Source organism: Peromyscus eremicus, chromosome 9 (genome assembly GCF_949786415.1).
Source record: "Peromyscus eremicus chromosome 9, PerEre_H2_v1, whole genome shotgun sequence".
In the NCBI taxonomy this organism is placed as follows: domain Eukaryota; kingdom Metazoa; phylum Chordata; class Mammalia; order Rodentia; family Cricetidae; genus Peromyscus; species Peromyscus eremicus.
The window spans coordinates 88,936,916-88,949,739 of record NC_081425.1 but is presented as its reverse complement, the minus strand read 5'-3'; the positions used below and the strand labels follow the sequence as shown (position 1 = coordinate 88,949,739).

General features: G+C 45.7%; 2 protein-coding genes and 2 long non-coding RNA genes across 5 annotated transcripts in view; 1 reads left to right on the top strand and 3 right to left on the bottom strand.

The window, feature by feature from the left end:
- The window catches only part of LOC131919654 (disks large homolog 5-like), a 406,205-nt gene that overhangs the window by 112,398 nt on the left and 280,983 nt on the right, over positions 1-12,824 (bottom strand). The gene's annotated exons all lie outside the window — the stretch shown is intronic.
- LOC131919657 (disks large homolog 5-like) overlaps positions 1-12,824 on the top strand; it is a 77,713-nt gene that overhangs the window by 26,383 nt on the left and 38,506 nt on the right. The gene's annotated exons all lie outside the window — the stretch shown is intronic.
- LOC131919667 (uncharacterized) lies at positions 253-2,988 on the bottom strand. The gene is made up of 2 exons (XR_009381344.1): positions 1,652-2,988; positions 253-1,491 (listed from the first exon to the last, which is right to left on the bottom strand). It is a non-coding gene; the product is annotated as an uncharacterized LOC131919667 (long non-coding RNA).
- On the bottom strand, positions 7,528-12,300 carry LOC131919677 (uncharacterized). Its single transcript, XR_009381359.1, has 3 exons — positions 12,126-12,300; positions 8,823-8,985; positions 7,528-7,636 (listed from the first exon to the last, which is right to left on the bottom strand). It is a non-coding gene; the product is annotated as an uncharacterized LOC131919677 (long non-coding RNA).

Below are 12,824 nucleotides of genomic sequence, written 5' to 3'. Positions count from 1 at the left end.
ATACAGAATGCTATAGTTAGAGATAGCTAAATATATGACCACAAGGATACAGTATCGATACTTTTTCCATCATGCAATGGGAATCCACAGAGTTGGCAGCACCATCCTCATCCAAACCTCTGTGTAGCCCTGGCTGCCTGGGAATCCACTCTGTAGCCCAAGCTGGGCACACAAGAGTTCTGGTGTTACAAGAGGTTCTGGGCTACTGGAGTGAGACAATACACCTGACCAAAGAAATAGGTTCTAAGACAGAAAAGTTCAAAATCACTTTATTATTAATAAAATTCAGTAATATTACTCAATAGGGGCTTAAAGGGAGCAGTCAATATAAACAGTAAACAGCCTTAGCAAAATACCCAAATAACAACAAGAACAAAAGAAAGAACAAATAAATAGCAAAATCTCAATCTATAACAAAGAAAACAAAACAAAACAAAAACCCAAAGCAACCAAAAACCAAACAAAAAACAATTAAGGCCAGCAGCATTCTCTGCTGCACAGTTAGCAGCACAGACCTACAGCCTGTGGCTGGGCTTGGAAACATGGTAGGAAGGCAGTCAGCGATTGTAAAACGCCTTTTCAAAACTAGTATAGCCATGCCTCCTTCAGGCTTTGTAGGCCAAGCCTTCACCGAGTCTAAGGATGAGACATTTTCTAGAGCATTCTTTGTGCCCCTCTGGGAAGCTTTTGATAAATTATCACACACTGCTGATCCTGTAATGTCTTGGTCACTATTTGATTCTTTCAGCATACAGACTCTTGTGTGCTTACTAGAGACTCCACAAATATGTGGGCAGCATCTGAGTACCAAAAAACATCAAAGATGACTCAGATGTCTTCTATAAATCCTTTCTCAGGACCAGTCACTTCAGTTCAAGCTGAGAAATGGAGAAATACCCACTGATTTTAAATATGTAGGAAAAAATGTCTAACCCGGGGAATGATGGACTGTGGAGATCTCTGTGGTGCATTATCCTCAGCAACACTGGTGCATGACATGGAGTCAGCTTCAGCACTGGCCTGGAGAATGAAAAATGATGTTTTTTTGGTGTAGTCTGTCAGGAACAGCTTGACATCAACAGTCTTCCATGACAGATTTCCCTCCACCTAGGGAGGGCTAAGGACTCAGTCAGTTTGCCAAAACCATCGACATTAAACTGTCAGAAAATGTCTTGCTCACCAACATCTCTACCCTCCATGTTGTTGTTGCCCTCACAGGGACCACTTGCTGTTGAATGTCAGGGTTCCCAATAATTCTTGTCTCAGGTTTTTCTGTCTTGAGTTTTTTGTGATGCTTTCTTTTCTTCAGGAATCCTGAGTCAACAGATCTATTGACGGGGGCTGGATCACCTGGAGGTCAGATGGTATTTGCCTCACTGGTGAGATCACAACTATATGGGATGTCTTCTGAGCAGACCTTGATCTGAGGTGGAGAGCTTCATGGGTTCAAGGCATCTTTGGCTTCTTTGGCCTCCTCAGTTCTCTCAAGATCTGCTATGTAAGAAGGAAAGGCAATGAGAACCAGAAGCAGCCTGACTGTGCCACAGGCTAAAAAAAATCAGGGCCTATTCACACTGAAATCCAAAGACAAGATCCCCCAGTCCCCCACCAACACCATGTTTGCTGGAGATGGGATGCAAGGGTGGCTCACTTGTCTGGGACACTTATTGCTCCTGCTGCAGCAGCTCGGTCTGCAGGAGGCTCTCATCCTGTTCAAACTCAGACTGGAGATTTTCTGACCCAGAGGAGGAAGGCAGTTAGGGAACAGGCCTGGTGGGGACCTGCCATGTCAGCTGTTGAGCCTGAACCAGCTCTAGTCAGCTGGACAGTCGAGCATGACCTTTCCGCTGAGGTCATTCCCGGCATTCCCCAAGGGAGAAGGGTCAGAGTACAACTGAGCCTGCATTTTATTCTCAGCTTTTAAAATCTACTAGAAGATGAATTGAGCACTACACTGTGCTGGGCAAGAAAGTCCATACATTTCTCCAGTTGTCTAGATACATTATTTGGAAAAATAACAGTGTACCAATGTCTGAGTTACAGTTCAGGTCAGATAGGCATGTCCTTGATTAGATACCAGGTGAATGTGAGCAACATGGGAAACTGAATGTAGACCCTCTAGGGGATCCTACAAAAGAAAAGCAGTGAAGGATCTGATTATTCCTTCAGTATACAAACCTGCCTAGGTTCAACTCCTCAACCCCTAAATCTTCTTATAACAGTAAAATTTTTTCACAGGAAACAGATGCACACTGCAGAGAACCTGTAATCTGCAGGAGTGTGCTGCATGCAGATCTGTGCAAAGGTAGGAACTTCTCTCTAAAGGTGATGTTCTGGAAGGAAAATAAAGTGGCAGGAGCACACACTGTCCTCCACCACTAACCCTCCTCCTGCTAGCTTGAGGACTGCCATAAGGAGATTTGTGGGGAGACACAGGGGACAAGGTACTGAGAAGATACCAGAGAGCCCAGAAAGGAATAAGGGATACACACTCCCCAGAAACACAAAGGATCAAACATAGTGTTTCCTGGAGAAGTTCTTGATGACCAGACCAGTACAATATCCTGAGATGTTCTTTCCCTGGCTCTGGCTGGGAGCTATTCAGATGGTAGGAATCCCAAAAGGACAGAGATCCAGATACAGGTGATCTACATGGTTCTAACCACTCCTCCAAGCCTGGGCTCCTACCTCATCTCAGGGACACTGAAGTGATGTTGTAGTTTTTCTGCCAAGTCCCTTTGCTGGGTGACCAGCTCCTTCTGCTTCAGCAGGTCCTTCAGTATTTCATCCAGACTCTCTTGCTCCTGTTCATTAGAAGACTGTGTTCTCAGTGGTGGCTTGCTCACCATATGCACACAAACTCATGAACACACACAAGTACATGTGTGCACACACACAAGCATACTCTAATGCAGTAACATGTTTAATTTCCCAGCTAATGTTAATATAAGGAGCAATCACCAGGGATACTATTGAGAAGAAGATTTACTTTTGTAGGTTGATAGAAGAATACAGTGGTCATGAGAAACAGGCAGCTCAATCATTGAAGTGCCTCTCCTGTGAAACTAATGCACAGACACGTGGACCTCTGGGGTACTGGTTGGTTAGCCAACCCTGCTTAGGAAGTTCCCCAGGCTGTGCAATATAGGAATGTTCCCCAGCACAGGACAACTGGAGCAGCTCACTGGTCTTATTCACTAATTCCCAGTTGGCCCCAAGGTGAGCAACTTCCTCCAAAAGGAACACCCTTTACCACAGGCTGCCTCACGTCAGAGAAAACTAGAAAACCCAGAAGCCCAGGAATCTAGAGAATTTCCACAACAGAGAGTCAAAATCAACAATTCCTACCTGTAAGGTGATTGTGTCAAGGATTTCTTTGAGCAACAAAAGGCTGAGTATATCAGGGCCAAATGATTACATGTATTATTTCATGCTGAACGATTCATGGAAGGGCTCAATCACATTGTACTTTTTCACTCAGTGAATGTAGACATCTAGATAGTTTCTACTTTGAGGCTACTCTGAGAAATGCTGCTACAGCACTAATGTCCCCTAGCTTCTCCTTGGACACCTACTTCATGTTCTGGAATCACTGGTTCACCTGTGAACTGCAGTTTAACTTTCTGGAGAAGAGTGTGTGGCTTCTCACTGTGCTATATCATGTTATACCACCAGCAATGGCTGAGAGTCCTCACTGCTCCCAACCCTCCATGAGGCTGATTATAACTCAGAATGAAGAACTTTGAAGAAAAGCAGTTACTGAGTGCTACAGCATGTGGTGAGTGCTTTAGACCATCATGAATCTAGGGTGTGCACTGAGACAGCCCCATTCTCATATGACAGCCCGGCTAGGTAATTTCTGATGAACTTAGTTGCAGCTAGAACCACATTGTAAGTCAGAATCCCTCAACAAATAAAATCCAGTCCTACCTTCAAGGAAAATGATAACTGAGAAAAGTTAGGCAAAGGTGGAAAGAAAGTGGTAGCAGGCAATGAGGATGAGGACAAGACAGGGCACCAGAAGACACAGTGAGCCAATGACCATTGAGTGTGCAGTCATCATTCACGTAGAGCAGGGAAGGGACACAAAACTTCAGTCAGCCTACCTTGCCTCTCAGACACCTTGATTTGCCACAGTGGTCTCTCCTCATCTTCCTGTACCATATTTCTTTGGTATGCTCCCAAGACTTTTCTTGTAGATAAATATTATTCCCTCTACAATTACCTCAAAAGCATTGACTTAGAGTAGTTTTTCTGTCCCTTTGTTCTAGTGAGCAAGGTGGACATGTGGAAGGATGGGCAGCAGCATACAATATTAGAAGGGTACAAAGTGAGTGTGCACAGTACTTTTTCAACAAAGTTGGACTCCATCATCATTAAAGATGTTTCACATACAAAAAAGTGAACATATTGATGCATCCAAACACATACTTGCACATATAAGCATCCATACACACAGACATACACACACAAGCACTTAAACCTATACATACAGGAACCATTGACACACACAACCAGACATGAGCACATACACACACACACACACACAAAGTGACACTATCATGCACACAAGAGGTGGCAGACACACACAGAGACACATAAAAACATAAATATAGGTCCACACACACAGAGATGTACAGAAATGCATCACACAGCACACACCCAGCACACACACACACACACACACACAAAGTGACACTATCATGCACACAAGAGGCAGTAGACACAAACAGAGACATACAAAAACACACGAAAGTCCACACACACAGAGACACACAAAAAACACATATATAGGTACACACACACAAACAGAGATGTACAGAAATGCATCACACACACACACACACACACACACACACACACACACACACACACACACACTTCTGATCCCAGAATGGCCAGGTAGAAAAGGCTGCCTTTCAGAAAGTCTGCTGCAGCGGGGGAGTGGGTCCATGCTGCTGTCTACAAGACTCTTAGACTCAGCCAGGCTCTGCTACCCTGGTCTGCACTTACTTTTACTTTCATGAGCTTTATCTATCCCAAGACTCACTGATCCCACGGGTTCCAAGTTGATCCATCACAGTCTCTCTATTAAACCTACCCTGGCTCCTCCACAGAAGACCCTGCCTAGCTCAAGAGAAAGAAAGTGACCCATGGTCAAAACCCAGGAAGTTTATAACAGGTTGCAGTGCATGTGATATGAAAACAGCCCCAGTGTCAGTCAGAAGGAGGCCAGTGAAGTGACCTACACTGCTTCTCAGGAATGCAGCACTCTACACAGCTATGAGATGTTCTAAGACACAGCCATGCACATGAAGTAGTCAGAAACACAATGTCAGCAAGAAGATGCACTGTGGGATTCTCTGTTGTGAAGTCAATGAGACAAACCAGACATTTCCTGTGGTTTTAAGCTCTGTGCCTAATGTTTATTTTTAAAACATCTGTATTGTTTGACTTTTGTTATTTATTAGAAAATACATTAACATCAAAACAATAAAAGTAAATGAAGAAAGAGAAAGCTATCACATTCTTCCTCTTTCTGAGCAATTGAAACTTGTAGCAATTGGATGAGAACAAACAAGACAGAAGGTCTACCTTGGAGGACAGGAGATCCAAAGAGTGCTGGACAGCCAGATTAGCCCAAAGAGAAAATTTCAGGTTCAGAGAAAGGCCTGAGCTCCAGGGAATAAGAGAGTGAGCAATGGATGACAACATGGGATTTCACTATGTAGCCTCTGAACACACCCACCAACGTACACATTTACACTCATCTGCATAGATCACACATAGACCACAGAAATCAGAAGTGAGCAGGAAACAATGAACAGGACATCATGCTGAATAAACAGTTGAATTTAGACTATGCACATCAGGTGTTTCAATTGAGACCCACAATACTGCAGTCCATCCCTTGAGGCCTAAAACTTCCTAGGGCAGCACACAGCTTATTTAAACTAAGTTGAGGGGATTGGGGAAATGGTCTCTTGAAGCTTCAAATCTGTCACCCCAACCCTCACCCTGTCAAAGTCCTCCCACATGTATGGTCATTCAGGCAGCTCCGGACTGGAAACTCCAGGATGCTCCCAGAGAACTGTCCAGCACCATGCCCAGAAAAAGGACTGACAAGGGGGTACTAAGGCATCTGTCACTATGAACCAAGACCTTGGCAAAAGGAAGAGAACACATTGGGATGCAGGAAGAAAGGAGAAGACCACATGCCACTCAAAACGTTGACAATGAGAACCACTCACTTGGCACTGGCACCGGGCTCTAGTCCTTGAAGGCTGCTTCCTCCCTGTGATCTCACATGACCTTTGCAAAGCAAATATGCCACAGGCCACTGACATCATCAATGAAAGCTTTGTGCTGTTCCCTATGTACCTCCCTGCATAGCAGCCATCTGATCATAATGACATGTAGGTGTGTAATATGTGACTGACCCATCTCTCTCAATGTACTGCAGCTTCTGGCAGAGCAGGAGGGTTTGCTTGCCAATTATCCAGATTCTTGCAAGAGGCTAACTCTCCAGAAAGACCTGGGAATGATCACAGAAATCAACACTTGGATGATATGTAGGTGGGAGTCTGGATGGACGGGTGGATGGTATATGGGTGTCTCTATGTTTATGGTTGGAAGGTGGGCACCTGCCCCTGCTGCCTCAGCCTACCTGTTGGACAGGGGTCACAGATCATCTCATGAGCCTCCTTCAAGAGCCTCTTCAGCTCCTCACAGGACTCTTCCAGTTCAATCTGCTCCTTCCACAGCAGTCTGTTCTTCAGTCTCAACACATGTACATTCTTCTTTAGCTGAGTCCAGTCTCTGAGGACCTGGCCGTGGAGGTAACTGTACAACCACCAAAATATGGTGAGCCCCAGAGAACCTTTATTTGCCATTCCTACCCCCAAATACCACCAACTGTGAAAAGTCACAGACCCCCAGACAGCCCAAGAATGGAGCTCTCAATTGCCAAGTCAGCATCACTCAGAGGCAGGCCAAATCCAGAGAATAACCAAATTCCAGAGAGATTCAAACTATTTCTGTAAACCCTGATGCCAAAAGGGATCCTGTGCCTCTGAGAACAAGGTGCAGCCCACAACTGTGCTTAACTGATCATGATATTGGGAAAACAGCAGCAGGTAGAGGGAAAACACTCTCAGAAGGAGGGAAGAAGTCCCAACAGGAATAAATTCAGCCTACAGGTCCCATGGAAACCAGGTCTGTGAAGTCTCTGCCAGTGCCCAGAGAACCTGGGCTGCCAGACATCCCCTTCATGGTGCAAACCATTTTTCTGTCTAAGGCTCCCAAGGCTGGCAGGACAATGATGGTAGGGCCTCAGTGTTTTTCCACACTTAGCAAAACTGAGTCCAAGAGGCACAAGACCAAGGGCCACAAGGCAGGCTGCTTGCTAAGAGGCAGACAGGCTGGAACCAGAGCCCTCACTTTGGGTCAAGGACAAAGAAGGGCAGAGACAGTTCCTCTCAAGATAAATCAGGCACTTACCTGAAGGATTCAGTCTCCTCAATCAGCCAGCCCCGTGCACTTGTCCAAGGCACCAATGATCTCTATGAGCAATTTCTGCAGGTCAGACATCACCTGCTTATGCTCCATTTTGAGCATCTCAAGCTCAAAATTCAGCCTGTGGTAGGGCATGGCCTAAGGAGAAAAGAACTTCATGAACACAGGCCACAAGGATTACATGAATAAGGGTAGGTCATGGACTACCCCAGCCCAGTGGATGCCACAGCCTGGCACTTACACATTTGGACCTCCTGTTGCTTACTTATTTTCCCGTCCTGTCCCCGAGCCAGAAGATGCAGTTGGTCCAAAGAGGGGTGCCAGGGATACATGAGCTCCCTCAGTGGGCCTAGAGTTATAGATTAGCTCTCTAAGAACTTCCCAGGAGTCTGTGCCACATATCTGGGCCCACCAGAAACCTATAATGACATTTCTCCTGTCTTCACAACAGGGATTCACATATTTGGTGTTTATTACTGCACAGAGGACCAGAGCACACAATGAGAATTTGCAGGGAGGAGTCCCAGTTTCAGGATGGCTTTATAAACTCCACTGGGAATTCCAATGTTCCACCAAGATGAGCACAGTGCCCAAGAAGCCTGCTGCTCAAAGTGGGCTTCCCTGGCCTCAGCAGTGCCATCTGCTGGAACCTGTGTAAAATTCTCAGACCATGCCACAACAGAGCCTGAACACTCAGGAGCACATAGACCCACACAGACACAGACACACACACACACACACACACACACACACACACACACACACACACACACCACATACAATCAAGATCCCCAATAAATATAGGGAGGTGTCACTATTTCAGAGTATAAGGCAGAAGACCAGAAAGAAGCAGTGAGGAGCTCCAGGCCTTCCTGCTACAAATTGAGATGGATGAATGGGACAAGGCTCCTTGCCCCAGCTGCCTAGCTGCTGTTAGGAGCTTTCAGACACAAACATCCACTGGTCAAGTACAAAGACTCACAACAAACTAACAGGACCTAGCATCTCCCACAAGCCAACATTTGTCAAGGCATCTTGAAATGCATGTTGAGAGCTCACGCACTACTGTCCCTATCCCCAGACTATGATTCAGGCCACAGGCTCTGCTTTTCATTTGGAGGAAGCAGAACAGCCTGTGTCCCCATCTCACTCCTACCCAGGGTCCAAGTTCTGCATCTTGAATGCACTCAGGAAGTTTAGTTTAGGCACCAGGACACCCTGGATGTACAGTCTCCTGTTCCTCAGGAAACCTGGGCTTGATACTGTGGTATCAAGATGGTCAGCAGAGAACTGGGCATAATGACTACCTGTTGTTCAAATCCTTGTTGGTGTAATTGGCTAAAATTCCACGCAGCTCATTTCTCTTTCTTGTCATATTATGTAGCCGGCTTGTGAGTTTCTCTGTTTTTTTCATCTGCTGCTCCAGCCCAGTGGAGGTGGAGATTTGGGATGGTGCCTCCTCTGTAGTCCCTGCAGGTAGATAAAGAAAAGTGAACTTGTATACTTGAATGGCTTAAGGTTAATAGAGTCCATGATGAGTCCCAAGAAGCCCGAGGAAGAGGAAATGCTAAGGACCCAGTGAAACTCTCAAAGAGCAGGGCAGCTATCCTCAAACTGGTACCCATGATCTATGTCTCTGTCCTCAACCAGCAAGGCTAGGCTTGTGCCTCACTCCCTAGTGCAGTCCCCTGGCCCTGGAAGACATAATGTATCCCAGCCATGCAGATTTGTAGGACAGTGTCAGCTCATATCTGATGTGATGCAGGTAACTCTCGATGTCCCCATAGTTTAGCAGCACCAAGTCCGGATCACACTTGCCCAGGACCAAAGCATCCGAATGTCTGAGGCCCTGGTAGATGGCCAGGGGAATTGCCCTCCCTTTTTATTAGCATCAGATTCCCATGGAAACTGTAGGAATCCACTAGGATAAAGTGAAGCAATACCCTACCCAGAGAGGGACAGCTCATTAGTCAATCAGTTCCTTCTGTCCCTCTTTGCCAGTCTGAATGAAATGAAGGAGTTCCCAGAAAAGCACCTGCAGCCTGAATAATCCATGGCTTTCTTAATCTGACCATAAAAGACTCTTGACTCTGAGTCTGCTCTTAAGAAGCCCAGAGAAACAGGATAGGCCCATTGCTTCCCAGAAGCTCCCAGATGCTGAGCCCCAGCTCAAGTTCACCTCTTCCAAGAAGCTCGCTATCCCCTGCTCAGGATTCATTTTCTTCACCAAACCATTTATTTCTCCAGGTTTGACACTAAGACCAAAGGCAAGCTTCCTTTGCCTCTCTCTGGTCACTCCATGTTCTCTATTCTCTCTCCCAAGCAGCCATCTCAGCCTTACACACATGTCTATGGACACTGAACAAATACCCTACAGGCATTTGGTGTTGCCACAACACTGGTAACATCACAGAGAATACCAAGGGCTCTCCAGGATACAACAGAATTTCCAGAGAAGGGACTACCAGGGCCATCTCCATGAGGCCTCATCTATCAACTAACTAGCTCTACTGCAATGCACAAAAAGCCATGTTGCCCTTCTAAGGAGACTTCCAGAAACATAAGGAAAGTACTTCAGTACATTGTCTTTACAAAGCCACAGATCTCTTCTCTCTGCTTCATTTGAATATTTTTACTATTCATATATTCATGTATGGGAAGTTGAAGTCTCTATTCCAAACACATCCGATGAAATGGCTCATCAATTCTTCAGATCTCTAACCAATAACATGAGAAATAAAGGTTGCTAGGGTATTAGGTCGGGATGGTGGAGAAGAAAATCAGTCCCCTGATATGAACAAGCAAATTGTGGAGAATCCCCAAGGCTGTTATAGTATGTGGGTATGTTGAAGGTTGTGGGTGCCTTGTCAGAACAAAGAAAGTCCCATAGTTAATGGGGAAAATTACCCCAAATCATCAGCAGAATACATTACAGCCCTCATGATGTGAGCAAATGTGTGATCAACTAGTGACATGTCAGGCTGGAGATGATAAGGACTGGGGCTCTCCAGGTGAGCCCTGAGACACAGGAGCAAACATTCCCACAAGTGTAAGGCTCCATTCCTGCCTGAGTGCTTGTGGAATCTGAAGAGAGACGAATGGCTAGTGAGAGGCCACACACAGATATGCAAAGGCATGTACAGAAAATCAAATGTGTCCTAGTCATGGGGATAGTATGTAGTGTGTCACTGCTGTGGTGTTTCACCTAGAGCTACACAAGAGCCAAATTCCTTGACTGGAGCCTCCTGTGACAATGCACATGCCCTTAGGAAAGGTGACACAGTCCGCTTAAATTACAACATCCATCAGAGCATGAGAGAGGCAGGCGAAGGGCACAAGAGGACAGGTTATTAGGGGTCCTTCACCATAGACCTTTCCCACAGAAACACTTCACACTTTTAAATTTATTGACAGTTCTGAAATGAATAACTAGCACCATGTTTGGTCTGGATTGAAAATTCACCAGAAGTCTAGACTGTGGGTTCAGAAGCATACTTGGTGGATCCCAGAACAAATGAGTGATGTGAGGCAAATTATGTCCTTTAAGATGTTATATCACACTGACAAGTCATGCTAGACAAGGTGAGCTATCTCAGTAATACCCAATTCTAGAAGTCAAAGCACAGCACCTGCCCTATACGCTACCTCATCTCAGTTAATCCTTACACACTGCAGGATGCTCAGATAGTGACTGACAGGTGAGACTTTGCCCAGGCAGGCTCTGAAAGCCCAGACTTGAGTCTCCCCCTCTGTGGATGTCAGTTCTGCCATCTCTCTATAGAGGGGTGGATGTCTTAGAAGTCAGCTGGTTTCTTCTGTCTCCCTAGACAATGTGACACAGTGGACAGCTTCTTAAGGCTTACTCACAGTTGCAGAGGATGCACATTGGCTGCAGAGCCCTCAGCCATGTGCTTTCAGAGCCTGGAGAAAATTGTTACTGTCCATAAGCACTCAGGCAGTATAGGGATGCCAAAGTCACTTGCTCTATGCTTCAGAGTCTCATGTTAATGGAGAAGCCATACAGGGGCAGAACATAGTCACTAGATTCACTAAGCCATCCTCACTGACATTCCAGGACATTCAGAGCTACCAGGAAGGGGACAGTCTCAGTCCAGGTCCACTGAATCTAACAGTTCTCAGGCTGAACTGATCTGTGTACCACCCACAACAGGGAACTCAAAACTTTAGGGATCCCTGGAAGACAGTAGCACTTGGTGGATCCTGCCCTGCTAGTGGTTATAATGTAAAGTATCAGAACCTATGGCTTTGCAAGGGTACTCCCCTTTCCTTATTATTACTGGCACACAATGAAAGGACTCCAGTGAATGTGAAACACAGTCCTAGTACAGAAATCTCATTAGTTCCTCTGTGCCTCCTTTCCCACTCAGAGTGAAAGCACAGGGTACCCAGCAAAGCAGTTTCAGCCTTTCAATTCCTGACTCTGCCAAACGAATCATCATGGATCCTTGATCTGGGTCTGCTCTTTAGGAACCCAGAGAATCAGGATAGGCCTATTGCTTCCCACAAGCTCCCAGTTCCTGAGTCCTATCCCTGGAAGGCTCAAGCCTAAAAACATCCAGAAAACTCCACAGCCCATTCCCAGAACTCACTGAGTCTTCCCCAGGACAACTTATTCCCCCATGTTTTCCAGGGAGATCTAGGACCAGCTTCCTTCTGCCTCACTCTGGTCTCTCCATGCTGTCCATTCCCTCTCCCAAAGACCTCTGAGTCTGGATAACATTTCTAGAGACCAAACTTGTGGTCAGTGAACCAATGTCCTAAAGAATGTTGGTGCTACTTCAACACTAGTGACATCACTGGGGATTCCAAGAGCTGTCCAGGATACAACAGAATGCCCAGCAAAGGGTCTGCTGATGTCATGGGGCACAGTCTTTTGCCTCCTTGCTAATTAGTTCTCCATGAACTGACCAGAAGCTGAGGTTTCCTTTCCAGGAATCTCTTTTGTGACACAGGGGAAGTCATTCAGCACCTCCTCCTTCCAAAGCTAGAGATTTCTTCGGCTTCATTAGAATCTTTTCACTACTTTACCCAAGGGTAGTTGAACACTCAGTTTATAAGCACTGCCTAAGAATGACTCTTCCCCTCCTTAACATCCATACCTAATAGTATGAGAAATAAAGCATGTCAAGGAATTAGATCAGGATGATGTAAAAGAGGAGGGTTGAGTTCTTTGAAGTGAGCAGCACCTGAGGAATGCTAAGGTTAAGGGAAGATGGCCACTGAGAATTTGTAAGTGAGCTGAGACTGTTATGAGACCCTAACTGTTCTAGAATTTCCTCTCTACATGT